Below are 12,322 nucleotides of genomic sequence, written 5' to 3'. Positions count from 1 at the left end.
GGGACTAGTCGACTTGGAATCAAACCAAGATTAAAACCTACGATCTATGAGACTGTGGATGGTAAAATAATCGTAGAGGATGAATTTCTTCATTTCCTCTCGATTAAAATAAAAACGATGAGCCAAGATCAAATAATTCTGGTTGCTTCGAGTACTTTTGATTCTGAGTGGATTGAATCATCGAAAAAACTGCTGTTTGAGCTCTGTCCGGGCACTAAGCAACGGTGCGTGGCATGTAAAGGCAGTCAGAAAGATGTAAATAATATAAAAGTTGTTTGAAAGTGCTCAATGAGTGTGGCGAAAACATTCCCAGATTTGTGTCACACTTCTTGGATGAGTTACCACCTGTAACATTTAACAATGTGGATGTGTCAAGCCTGCTCTGTAAGATGGAGTGTCTGCACAGTGAGGTGAACGCGATACGGCATGCAGTAAACTTACAGGCAGATATTGGGGAAGATCTACGTGCTGTTACTACGATCATTGATAACAGAGTGACTAATGTGGAGAGGCGGCTAGAAATAGGCCGTAAAGGAGGGCATGGTTTGGATTCACTGTGCGAGCTTAAAAATGCATGTGTGGAAGAAACGACAGACACCCCCACTGTGGAATATGATGTGGGCCTGGAGGTGACTGCAAGTGGACCGGGATCTTCGGCGGTGGAGGAGTCTACTTCCATGACATCGGAAGTGCAACGGAAATCATCAGAATGGAGTCTGGTAGTGAAACACGGCAGACCCAAGAGGAATTATGTGGATGGTCAAACACCTCCGACTAAACAGCGAGCTGGTAAAGCTAAACAAAGGATGTCTAAGCCAATTATTGGTACAGGGGCACGAGGGAATATAAGTGTGGTGCGGACGAAGCTGGTAAGTGTGTTTGCTACCAAATTTACTCCAGATCTTAACGCTGAAACTTTGTCAAACTATCTTAAAGAAAAGCTTGGCCGAGAGGTGAATTGCCAACGCATTGTCACTATGAACAATAGATACAGTTCATTTAAAGTGAGTGCTGAGTGTATTAATGTGGCGGAGATGTACAGCCCGGAGCTGTGGCCTGAAGGCTCCATTGTTCGTCGTTATTATGAGCCACGCAAAGTGAGAGCGCTGGGGGCTGATACAGCTGCCTCCACGTCAGGTGCATCTGTGTCTGAGGAGGCTGCTGCCGCCGCGGTGTGCTCTTGATCTGAATATGCGGATTATATCCTATAACTGCCGTGGACTGCGAGTCGGTGACAGTGTTGGGGATAGGGCCCGACGCACTGTAGTTGATAGTCTGTTGCAAAATTGTGATATCCTGTGCTTGCAGGAAACTTTTTTATCCAAACAGGATTTGGGAAAATTGAACTCTTTTAATGACAATTTTCATGGTGCTGGTTCATCTACAACTGATCTTACTATGGGTATAGTGAGAGGAAGGATATCGGGTGGTGTGGCTACCTTGTGGCACAAAAAGTTGGACTGTAAAGTGATAAATATCATTAAGGTTGATGTCGATTGGTGTTTTGCTGTACGGATAAGTTGCTCTAGTAAAGAGTTAATTGTCCTTAATGTATATGCACCATATGAATGTCAACAAAATGAGGATGAATATTTAAATAGATTTGCTTTTATTTGCTCTTTTATTAATGAAAATAATTTTGCAAGTGTTTTGGTGGTTGGGGACTTGAATGCTGATCTTACTGACAAATCTTCTATGTTTGCTAAGCATATGCTGCATTTTTGTGTTGATAATAATTTTAAGTTATCTAGTAAATTGTTGTTACCTATGGACAGTTATACTTATATAAGTGAAGCCTGGCATACAACTTCATGGCTTGATCATTGTATTAGTACAGCTGAGGCTCATGATACCATACAGTCAATGACAATTTTATATGGGGAATCTATATCTGATCATGTACCATTCTTAATGCTTGTTGATTTTGAAAGTTTGCCCGAAATGAAATATGACTGTAAGAGGGCTGCTTTGGGAAAATTAGATTGGTCTAAACTTACTGATGAAGATATTAAAACATATTATGTGAAAACGGACACTCTGTTGAACAAGGTGGTATTACCCAGAGATGCAATCATGTGTACAGATGTGAATTGTAATGTCACTTCCCATGGTACAGCCTTTTGTGATATGTATGATGATATTGTGAGAATTGTGCAAGAGGCTAGTAGAACATATCTTATTTGTCCTGAAAAGAAATATCATAGTAAGCCAGGGTGGAAAAAGTATGTATCAGCATACCATAAAAAAGCAAAGGAGGCATTTAAGGCATGGGATTTAGTTGGTAGGCCCAGACAAGGTGCACTTTTGGACCAGAAAAAGTTAACTAATGCCAAGTATAAATATGCAGTTCGTTATATTTGTAAACATGAACAAGTGATGAGAGCTGATTCAATGGCAGAAAATCTACTTTGTAATAATGTGAATGCTTTCTGGAAGGATGTAAGAGCAATAAATCGGAGTAATGTGACATTACCAAGCTCTATTGAGGGTGTCACGGGAGCTGAGAATATAGCAGAGTTGTGGAGACAACATTATTCTACTCTGTTTAATTGTGTAAAGAGTGAGCGATGTAAAGTGGAAGTTGTCTCTATGGATACCGGGAGTATTACAACAAATGAGGTTTATCAAGCAATAATTCAGCTTAAAGACAGGAAAACTGGTGGTTTAGATAAAATAACTGCTGAACACCTAAAATTTGCGAGCCCTAGACTTCTGGTTCTTCTCGCAATTTGTTTTACTGGTTTTATGATACATGGGCTGCCAGAGTCTATGTTGTCAGTCACCTTGTTGCCGGTTATTAAGGATAAGGCTGGCAAGGTAGGTAGTTTGGATAACTATAGACCAATTGCTTTAGTAAGTGTTGTGTCAAAGGTTTTGGAAAGAATTATATTAGATCGATTAGGTGTTTATCTTGATACCACTGATAATCAGTTTGGTTTTAAGGCTCACCATAGTACTGATTTGTGTATATATGCTCTGAAGGAAGTAGTAGAACTGTATAAAAGACAAAATTCCACTGTTATAATCGGCTTCATTGATGCTTCTAAAGCTTTCGATAGAGTTAATCATCAAAAGTTGTTCAGTAAACTAAGACAAAGGGGTGTACCTAATAGCATATTAAGAATTTTGACATATTGGTACACTAATCAAAGTATGCAGATAAAGTGGGATAATTGTGTCTCAAATTCATTTAGAGTAAGTAATGGAGTGCGGCAAGGAGGTTTACTCTCACCAGCTCTTTTTAATGTTTATATGAATGAACTGTCAGAAGAATTAAGTGACTGTAGGACTGGATGTATGCTTGGTAATACCACAGTCAATCACTATATGTATGCTGACGATTTAGTTGTTTTTTCCCCAAGTAGTGTTGGTTTTCAACAGTTGCTTAATATTTGTTCTGATTATGGGATTAGATATGATGTGCAATACAATACAAAAAAGAGTGTTGCCATGATATGTAGAACCAAAGAACATAGAGATTTGAATTTTCCAGAATTTTATTTATCAGGGCAAGTTTTAAATGTATGTACTACAGTAAAATATTTAGGACATATCATTAATAATGACATGAGTGATGATGATGATATGTATAGGCAACGTCGTAAGTTATATGCTCAAGCAAATATGTTGGTGAGAAAATTTTATATGTGTTCAGATCAGGTAAAGATAAACCTTTTTAGAGCATATTGTACTTCTTTGTATACTGCTCCTTTGTGGGTTAAGTTTAAGAAAGAGAGCCTATGTAAGCTTCAGGTTGCATACAATGATTGTATGAGGATTCTGCTGAAAAAACCAAGATGGAGCAGTGCAAGTGAACTATTCTGTAAGGCAAGAGTACAGTCATTCCCTGCTTTAAGGAGAAAATTGATGTATAAATTTATTTGTCGCCTGGATGCTTCACATAATCATATTATAATGTTGTTGTCAAATCCTGGGCTTACTGATGTGCGATATCAGTCCTCCATGAGGACCTATTGGGATAACTGTCTTTTTTAATGTGTATTGTTTTGGGTTGTAGTGTGTGTTTTTTACTAATGGACCTTGAGTCTGGAAATAAAGTTGTAATTGCTGAATGTCTCATCATGTTTAGCTGTTTACATTTTATCTCAGCTCGCTTTCAAATGCTGCAGCTCAGCTCAGCTTCTGTGAACAGTAAATCCCGCCTTCTTCAATTTGATTGGTTAAAACATTTTGACATTGACTAGCGCTTTGAGCCGCTGCGGCTGCACTGAGCCAGAACGCGCTAAATTAATTAGAATGTTTATCTCAAGTGGGCCGCGTGGGCCATTCGTCTGGGCCGATGGAGGGATAGGCTATATTTACTGTAATTAATTAATTCTTCACATTTACACAATGGGCTGGCTCACATTGTACAGCAGACCACCGGGAAAACTCCCGGTACTCCAGATGGCCAGACCCCCACTGGGTCGGCCCATCTCGGGACCTGCGGCCGATTGGGCGAATTGCTTAACATTTATTATAATTAATATTATTATTATTATAATCATAGTGAAATCATGCAAGCGATAAAAACCCATCCTATGCGCTTTTGGCCTGTAAAAAAAACATATATATATATATATATATATATAAGAAATCTGACTGGCCCACATTAAAAAAAAAAAAACGGTCCGGCCCCTCTGGCATTTGCCAGAATTGCCCAATGGCCAATCCACCCCTGTGTCCAGGTGTGGGTTACATAAATTAAACATTGATTTAATGTTATACACAGTAATTGTTATGGTTACATATGTCCATAAACTTAATTTTTTGAGGTGCATTACGCCTTTATTATTATGAAGTGAAATCAATGACTAACCATTCTCTTGCTTTGTGGATACAAAGACCAAAGTTAATTCGTACACTGTAAAAAATTGCTGTAAAATTTACAGGAACTTACTGGCAATTTTGGTTGCCAGTAAGACTGTAAATTTACAAGAGTACTGTAAATCAATAATTACAATTGTACTGTAAAAATACAGCAAACTCTTGCATGCTGTAAAATTGTTGTGATGGTGTAAACATTTGATAAACTTATTTCATTTGATTCTACTAAGAAGGAACATTTGTTAATAAAAAATTGCAAACACTTAATTTGTAATAGTAAAGCTACTAAGAACATGACTTTAACTCAAATCATTGCAGTTTATCATCAGCTATAGCACACACGCATGTGATAAAACACTTAACAAAGAGCTCATCATTGTATTAGCAACTCTACAGTTACTATCTTTAAATAAAGCAGCAGAACATCAGTGTTTGTGGCTCATCATTGACTGAAACACAGGCTCTACTCTCCACCACAATGGTGACCCACAAAACTAAATTAAACCAACAGATCTCTCTTCTGCAAAATAATACAGTTTGGTTAAATATTTACTCTCCTTAAAGATAACACCTGCTGTTAACAAGCAGAATCACTGAATGAAAGAGAAACAAGCTCTACAACTGACTTCAGACACAGCCTTAGATGAACAAAAGGACATGGAAAAGAAGGTGGCCCCACGTATACAGTGAGGAGGCTGTTGGATTCAAGACGGCGTGGCCGTGGCTTTCATTATTTGGTTGATTGGGAGGGATATGGGCCAGAGGAGCGTACCTGGGTGCCAGCACGACACATCTTGGACCCAGACTTGATTCAATCATTTCATCGCCTGCATTGAATACGAGTGGGTGAACCCTTAGTAAGAGCAGAAATGGGTATTGCAATTGTACTGAAGTTATAAATAAACCTCCTATAAAAATTGGCAAAGCCAAGAAATCTCTGTACCTGCTTCAGTGTTTTGGGCTGGGGCCAATTGGTAATGGCAGATACCTTCCTTGGTTCCATCTGGATGCCTTCTTGAGAGACAACATAGCCTAAGAATGAGACTTGGGAAACATGAAACTCACACTTTTCTAGCTTTACGAAGAGATCATTCTCAAGTAACCTCTTCAGAACTTGTTGGACATGATCAATGTGTTCCTGTAGAGAGTCTGAGAAGATTAATGTGTCATCTAAATAGACAAACACAAAATGATTTAACATCTCCCTCAAGACATCATTGATAAAGGCCTGAAACACTGCTGGGGCATTTGCTAACCCAAAGGGCATAACTCGGTATTCCCAGTGGCCAGTCGAGGTACTGAAAGCTGTCTTCCATTCATCACCCTCCTTAATGCGCACCAAGTTGTATGCACTTCGCAGATCTAACTTTGAAAAAATCTTAGCTTTCTGAAGCAATTCAAAAGCAGATGACATAAGCAGAAGAGGGTAGCGATTCTTGATAGTTATTTTATTAAGCCCACGATAGTCTATGCAAGGCCTAAGACTACCATCTTTCTTAGTGACAAAAAAGAAGCCAGCACTAGCTGGTGAAGTTGAGGGGCAAATGAAGCCAGTCCGTAAAGCCTCCTGAATATAGTCATTCATGGCCTTAGTTTCAGGGGCCGAGAGAGAATATAAATGACCTCTAGGAGGAAGTGTGCCAGAAAGAAGATCAATAGCACAATCATATGGTCTATGAGGCGGTAACCTAGTAGCACTTTGTCTGCTAAAAACTTCTCTCAAATCATAATATTCAGGAGGTATAGATGTCAATTCCAGTTGATTCAAGGAACAAGCACTCACCTCGTCAACTACTGCCAGAATTTCTTTACTCCCGACCACAAAGGAAGCAGGAGGGATACAGGAGTCCTTACACGCAGATCCCCAACAAAAAAGAGTTCCTGAGGCCCAAGAAAACTGAGGATTGTGAAGCCGCAACCAGGGGTAAGCCAGGATCAGGGGTTCTTTAGAAGATTCAATAAGATAAAAGGAGATTGTTTCATGGTGGTTATCTTCAATAGTTAACCGAAGAGGGACTGTTCTAAACTTGATCATTCCAGAACCAATAGGTCTGCCATCCAGGGCTTCAACTTTCCAAGATGAAGGACAAACCACATAAGGGATACACAACTTATTTGCCAGTTCAATATCCAAAAAATTATCAGCTGCTCCTGAGTCCACAAAAGCCTTCAATGTAATCATTCTCTCCTTAGTATCCCCCCAAGTAAGGGTAGCTGGCAAAAGTAAACGGGAGTGAGGAGTGTCAATCTGGGCAGACCCACTCACTAGGGTCCCCACACCCCCTAGTGAGCCTTGGCTTTTAACGCTAATTCAGGACAGGAGGCACGCATGTGACCAGACCCCCCACAATAGAAACAACGGCCTTCTCTCATGCGTCTCTCTCTTTCCTTAGGTGACAAGCGAGTCCTTCCCAGCTGCATTGGTTCTTCCTCTGTCTGCTGGTTAAGATGGATCATTTCAGGAATGTTTGGAGGTGCTAACATGGGCATAACTCGAGGAGTGCAACGTTCTCTTCTCCTTTCCCGAACACGGTTATCAATACGAATGGCCAAAATTATAAGTTCCTCCAAACTTGAACCCCAGTCTCTACTGGCTAGTTCATCTTTTACATCTTCAGAAAGGCCACGATAGAAAGTTGAAACTAGAGCCTCTGAGTCCCATTTACTCTCAGATGCCAGAGTACGAAATTCAATGGCATAATCAGCCACAGCCTGATGCCCCTGACGTAGCTCTAGTAACCTTCTTGCCGCCTCACGACCACTGACTGGATGATCAAACACCTGCTGAAGAGTGTCTGTGAACACCTGTAGATTTGAACAAATAAGAGACTGTTGTCTCCAAAGGGCTGAGGCCCAATCCAGTGCACGATCACACAACAGGGAAATTATATACGCAATCTTGGCCTTCTCAGAAGCAAAGGTGGAGGGTTGAAGTTCAAAGACGAGAGAAACTTGAGTCAGGAAACCCTTACAGGTACCAGGTTTACCATCATAGCGCTGAGGCGCTGGAATCTTGGGTTCCGGAGACATTGGTACTACTGATGGTGGAAGGTCTGGAGCTGGCGCTACCACCTGTTCTCGAGGCAAGAGTGCTTGGAGTTGTTGCAGAGTATCTGCAATCTGAGTCACAGCCTCTGTTAGCCTCTGAAGCTGTGTCTCATGTGATCCAATAAAGGCTCCTTGTTTGTTGACGACTCCATGAATCTCTTCGGCCTCTGCTGGGTCCATCATATTATGGCTCAGTCTTGCTGTCACAACCAGAACTTGAAAGCAGAGTGTGTTGAAACATCAAAGCACTAACCACTGTACTATAAAGCAGTGTGGACCCAAATTGCAGAGAATTACAAGAGGCAGGATTTGAGGAAAGCAAACAGTCTTTACTTAAAGTCCTTCTTGAAAACACAAGAGTCAAGCATCATAAGCTGGGCTGAGGAAGGTACAAATCCACAGTGACTCGTAGGCAAAAAGTCCTTCTAAATAGTCCAAGCTTGGATCCAAAGAGACCATGCATTAAACAAAGTTTGCCTAGACAGAAGAGTTTCAAGACTGAGCAAAGTTACAAACAAATGCAGGTCTTATATACACACACTATAACAAGCCAGGCACAGGTGATATCATTTAACTAATAATGAACAGGAAATCAGGAGAATGTTGTAGAAAGCTTTGTGCTCGCTGTTTCCCTCTGCTGGACAGTCCGTAGTGTGACAGTTCCTCTCCTTCTTTCATTATTGGAGCTTGAATTTTTCTCATATTTTTCTTTGTTAGCTCTTCGAGCTGTAATTGAGTTAGCTTTCGCTGTAGCTCTTTCTCTTGGGTCTTGAGCTTTAGTTCATTCTTTCTGTGTTGCTCCACTGCATGTGTCACATGATCACAAAATTCTTTATGAGTTTTTGAGTTCAAGCCAACAGCATCTTCTAGCCTGCTTTTTACGGCTGGAGGCATAGCATCAATCACAGCTTGTCTAAATAACGTAGCCATTAGTGGGTCTCCCTCAGGATTTATTTCAGTCTCTTGTTTCCAGTTTTTCAACTGTCTCTGGACATACGTGGCTGGATTTTCGGTATCACCCAGATCTGGTCCTTTGAGTGTCTTGGGATTCAGTCTGATCGGATACTCAAGTCTCAATGCTTGCCATATTGCTGGACGAAATGCATCAAAAACAATCCCATCCATATTGTGAGAGTTCACTGCTCTGTCCAGAGCGGCTGTTTGCAAAATTTCATCCATCTTTGCCCCTCCTAAGATTTTTGCCAGCAATGCTTTAATGTCTCCCACAGCCAAAAGTTTTCCCATTGTCTCCTCTTCAAACACTTTGATCCATTTTCCCGCGCCCTCGTTGATTTCTGGAAGGCGTGTCAACAGTCCTTCGAGGTCCTGAGAAGCCCAAGGGACATATTGTCCCTGTGCACCTTTAATTAAAATAGGGAGCTGTGCAGCCAGTGGTCTAAGCGTCCCCTTTTCCCTGCCCTGTTCCCACTTTCTTGTATCAAATATTTCCTTTTCATCATTAATTTCCTCATTGCTGTCAAACAGCTTACTTCTCCGTCTCTCTAACTCATTTTCCTTTTGAATTTTTTTGCCTGATTCCATAATGTTCTGACCCATCTCTTGTTGTAACATTTCTACCTGTGCTTCAATTTCACGGTCTTTTCTTTTTATTCTTTCTAACACTTCCTCATATCGTGTTTTGTCTTCCTGGTCTGATTTCATCAATTCTAAGGCTATTCTCGCTTGTTTATAACAATCCATAGCTACATATCTTTCACTTTCTTTTTTCTGTTCTCTGCTCTCTGTTTTTACAGCTGGTTCAATTTCAACTTGACCTTCCATCTCCATCTCTCCCATTACCTCTACCTTTCCCTTGAGAATCGGGAACTCTTTTTCAGCTGACGGATAAGGAGGGGGTTGAGAGAACAACATTTCTTTTTTGTATGTTTCTCTGTCTGCCTCCTTTAACATCTTCCTGGCCTATACTTTTTAAAGTGTTTTCCCCTTCTTTTTTAAACATAGCCAACACTTCTTGTTCTTTCTCTCTTTTACTCTCTCTCTTTTCTCGTTTTTTACTGACACCTTTAGTTTTGTAATTCTTTATCAGAGTTTCCATTTCCTCACACAATGCCACACCAAACGTCCCTTCCTTTGGCCATTTTGTCATTTTATTCTTTGTTCTCTTTTGCCATTTGTCTGAGATTTTGTTTATCATGTCTTTACACAGAGGATATTTTAATCCTAATATCTCTATCGGAGTAGCTGCCATATTTTCTCTTCCAACCTCTTAATCTTATTATTTACTCTATTTATTTTATATAAAAATGTTGCCACTACTTTTCAATTAATTTTATTCTTTATTTAATGACTTACTACTTTTAACCTAGTTTTTTTATTCTATCTGATGCATGTACACTTTCTATAAGTTTTTTTTTTCAACTTTATTTTATGTTCACACATTATGCATAAAATCTTTAACAATAATTATTTATTTATTTATTTTTCAATTATCTATCGTCTCTTCTATTTTATTTAGTGCGCACTTATTATTTTTAATGTACTTTATTTATCTTATTATCTTGATCACTCCTTCTCCACAGCCTGCACTAAGAAAATTTTCTCACTCTCTTGCTTCCTCTCACACAGACACCCAACATAAGATCTTATAATACATCTGGATTCAATCTTTATTGACCCTATTCCTAGAAACATTCACACTGCTAAGTCCCTTTATTTTCGATAATTTATTTAGGGCTCATTGATTCATACAGCATTCTCATACATTGTCTCTCATAAATTATCCCTTTATATTAGGGCTTATTCTTTCATTCATTCCTCCTGAGTTTGACAAGAGCTGCGGCTGTTCTCCACTCAGAAAAAGGCTCACTTCTCTCCTCCAACCCAATCGGAATTTATTTTTTTCTCATTCACTCTGTCTTTCACACCAACATGCATTCGGACACAGACACAGTTTCAAACATTCATCAAAACGAAACAAAGCTTTTCTCTCGAGACACCTGCTCCAAAACACTGGTTCTTTTACCGTAATTTCTCCTTTTTTTCTCTGTAAGTAAAAGAACAAGGCTCTGCCAGGAATGTTTTCTTGCCTACCTAAGCCGGGTCGGTAACCTTACAACTTTTTTTTTTCTTTTTTAATTTAATCAGGGCGGTATCCGTAGGTCTTGCGCACTCACTACACTGTATCTGCTTCACGTTTATTTCTGTCCCTTCAGGCCCAGTCTAAATAAACACAGACCATTGCTAGCAATGTAATTCTGCCTGCACTATCCAATTCCAGTTTAAGTTACTTATCAAGGCCATAAACAGTAAACCAGACAATGCATGCAGTTATTTCTTCTGGAATAAAAACTCCCTTTTATGTTTTTTTCTTTAAATTTAGAATTTTGGAAGAGCAAAATTTAAGTGACCTTACCACCATGAACAGATTTCGCAAACAACACAAAATTATATAAGCAAAAATGCTTACCTGATTAAAAAAGGTGGCCACCCTTCATGTGTTGCTCGTCAAAATCTGCTCAAAGCAGCTGTCTACTTCGTCGCTCCTTTCCAAGTCCCATCTGGGGTGCCAAATGAAGTGTCGTCCGCAGCAGCTCAAAGAACGAAACACAGTCTCGGAGTTTTGATGCCAGAAGAATAGATTTTATTCAACCGGAATAAAACCGAAGCTTTCTGCAGAAAGGCTTCCTGAATGTCCTTCGTCTCTGGTATATATACAAGATTTTAAGGCGGGTTCCCATACATTAAGCCATATGTATACAATTCTACATTTCATTTGCGTGTATAATTCTGTCTCTCCCTTAGGAGAGAAGACCACCTAGACTTTGTTATGATTAAGGGAAAAAAGCCCCCTCTTCATTTCTACCAGAAGTGTCTCTGTGTCAGAACATCTCCGCCACGTAGGCATTCCTAACACAGAGGCCTTAGAATATAATGGGAGATTAAATAGATACGTTATTCATTTATGATCCGTTAAGATGGAAGGCTCTATAGAAACAGACTGAACATAATCTTCTAATGCATCTGAAATTAAAAAAATAATCAATACATGACTGTTTAGACTGGTCTTTGTTACTCCATGTATACAAAATTTGGTTTGGATTTTTGTAACGCCAAATATCTATTAACCCTAAATGAAGGCATACATTTTTTATTTCACACATTCCATCTTCTTTGGGTGGCCATCTTTCTAATAAGTAATTATGTACGCAGTTAAAGTCCTCTCCCCATATTATTTTAGCATCAGGAAATTTGTTCTTGATCTGCATCAATTTTAATTCAACAAAATATGTTATTTTGTTGCTTGTTGTTGGTAGCATATGAATTCACCAAAATGTAATGTGACTGTACAATGCTTACTTCCAGTATAACCAATCTTCCAGAATTATCTCTCTCATGGCTAAGAACATGGCCCTTGAGTATTGCGACCCCTGCTGCTCTATTACTGCCATGGGCAAACCAAATATAATTTCCCCATTGACTTCTCCAA

Source organism: Onychostoma macrolepis, chromosome 22, assembly GCF_012432095.1.
Source record: "Onychostoma macrolepis isolate SWU-2019 chromosome 22, ASM1243209v1, whole genome shotgun sequence".
NCBI lineage: Eukaryota > Metazoa > Chordata > Actinopteri > Cypriniformes > Cyprinidae > Onychostoma > Onychostoma macrolepis.
The sequence above is the reverse complement of the archived record's forward strand: the minus strand, read 5'-3'. Positions refer to the sequence as shown.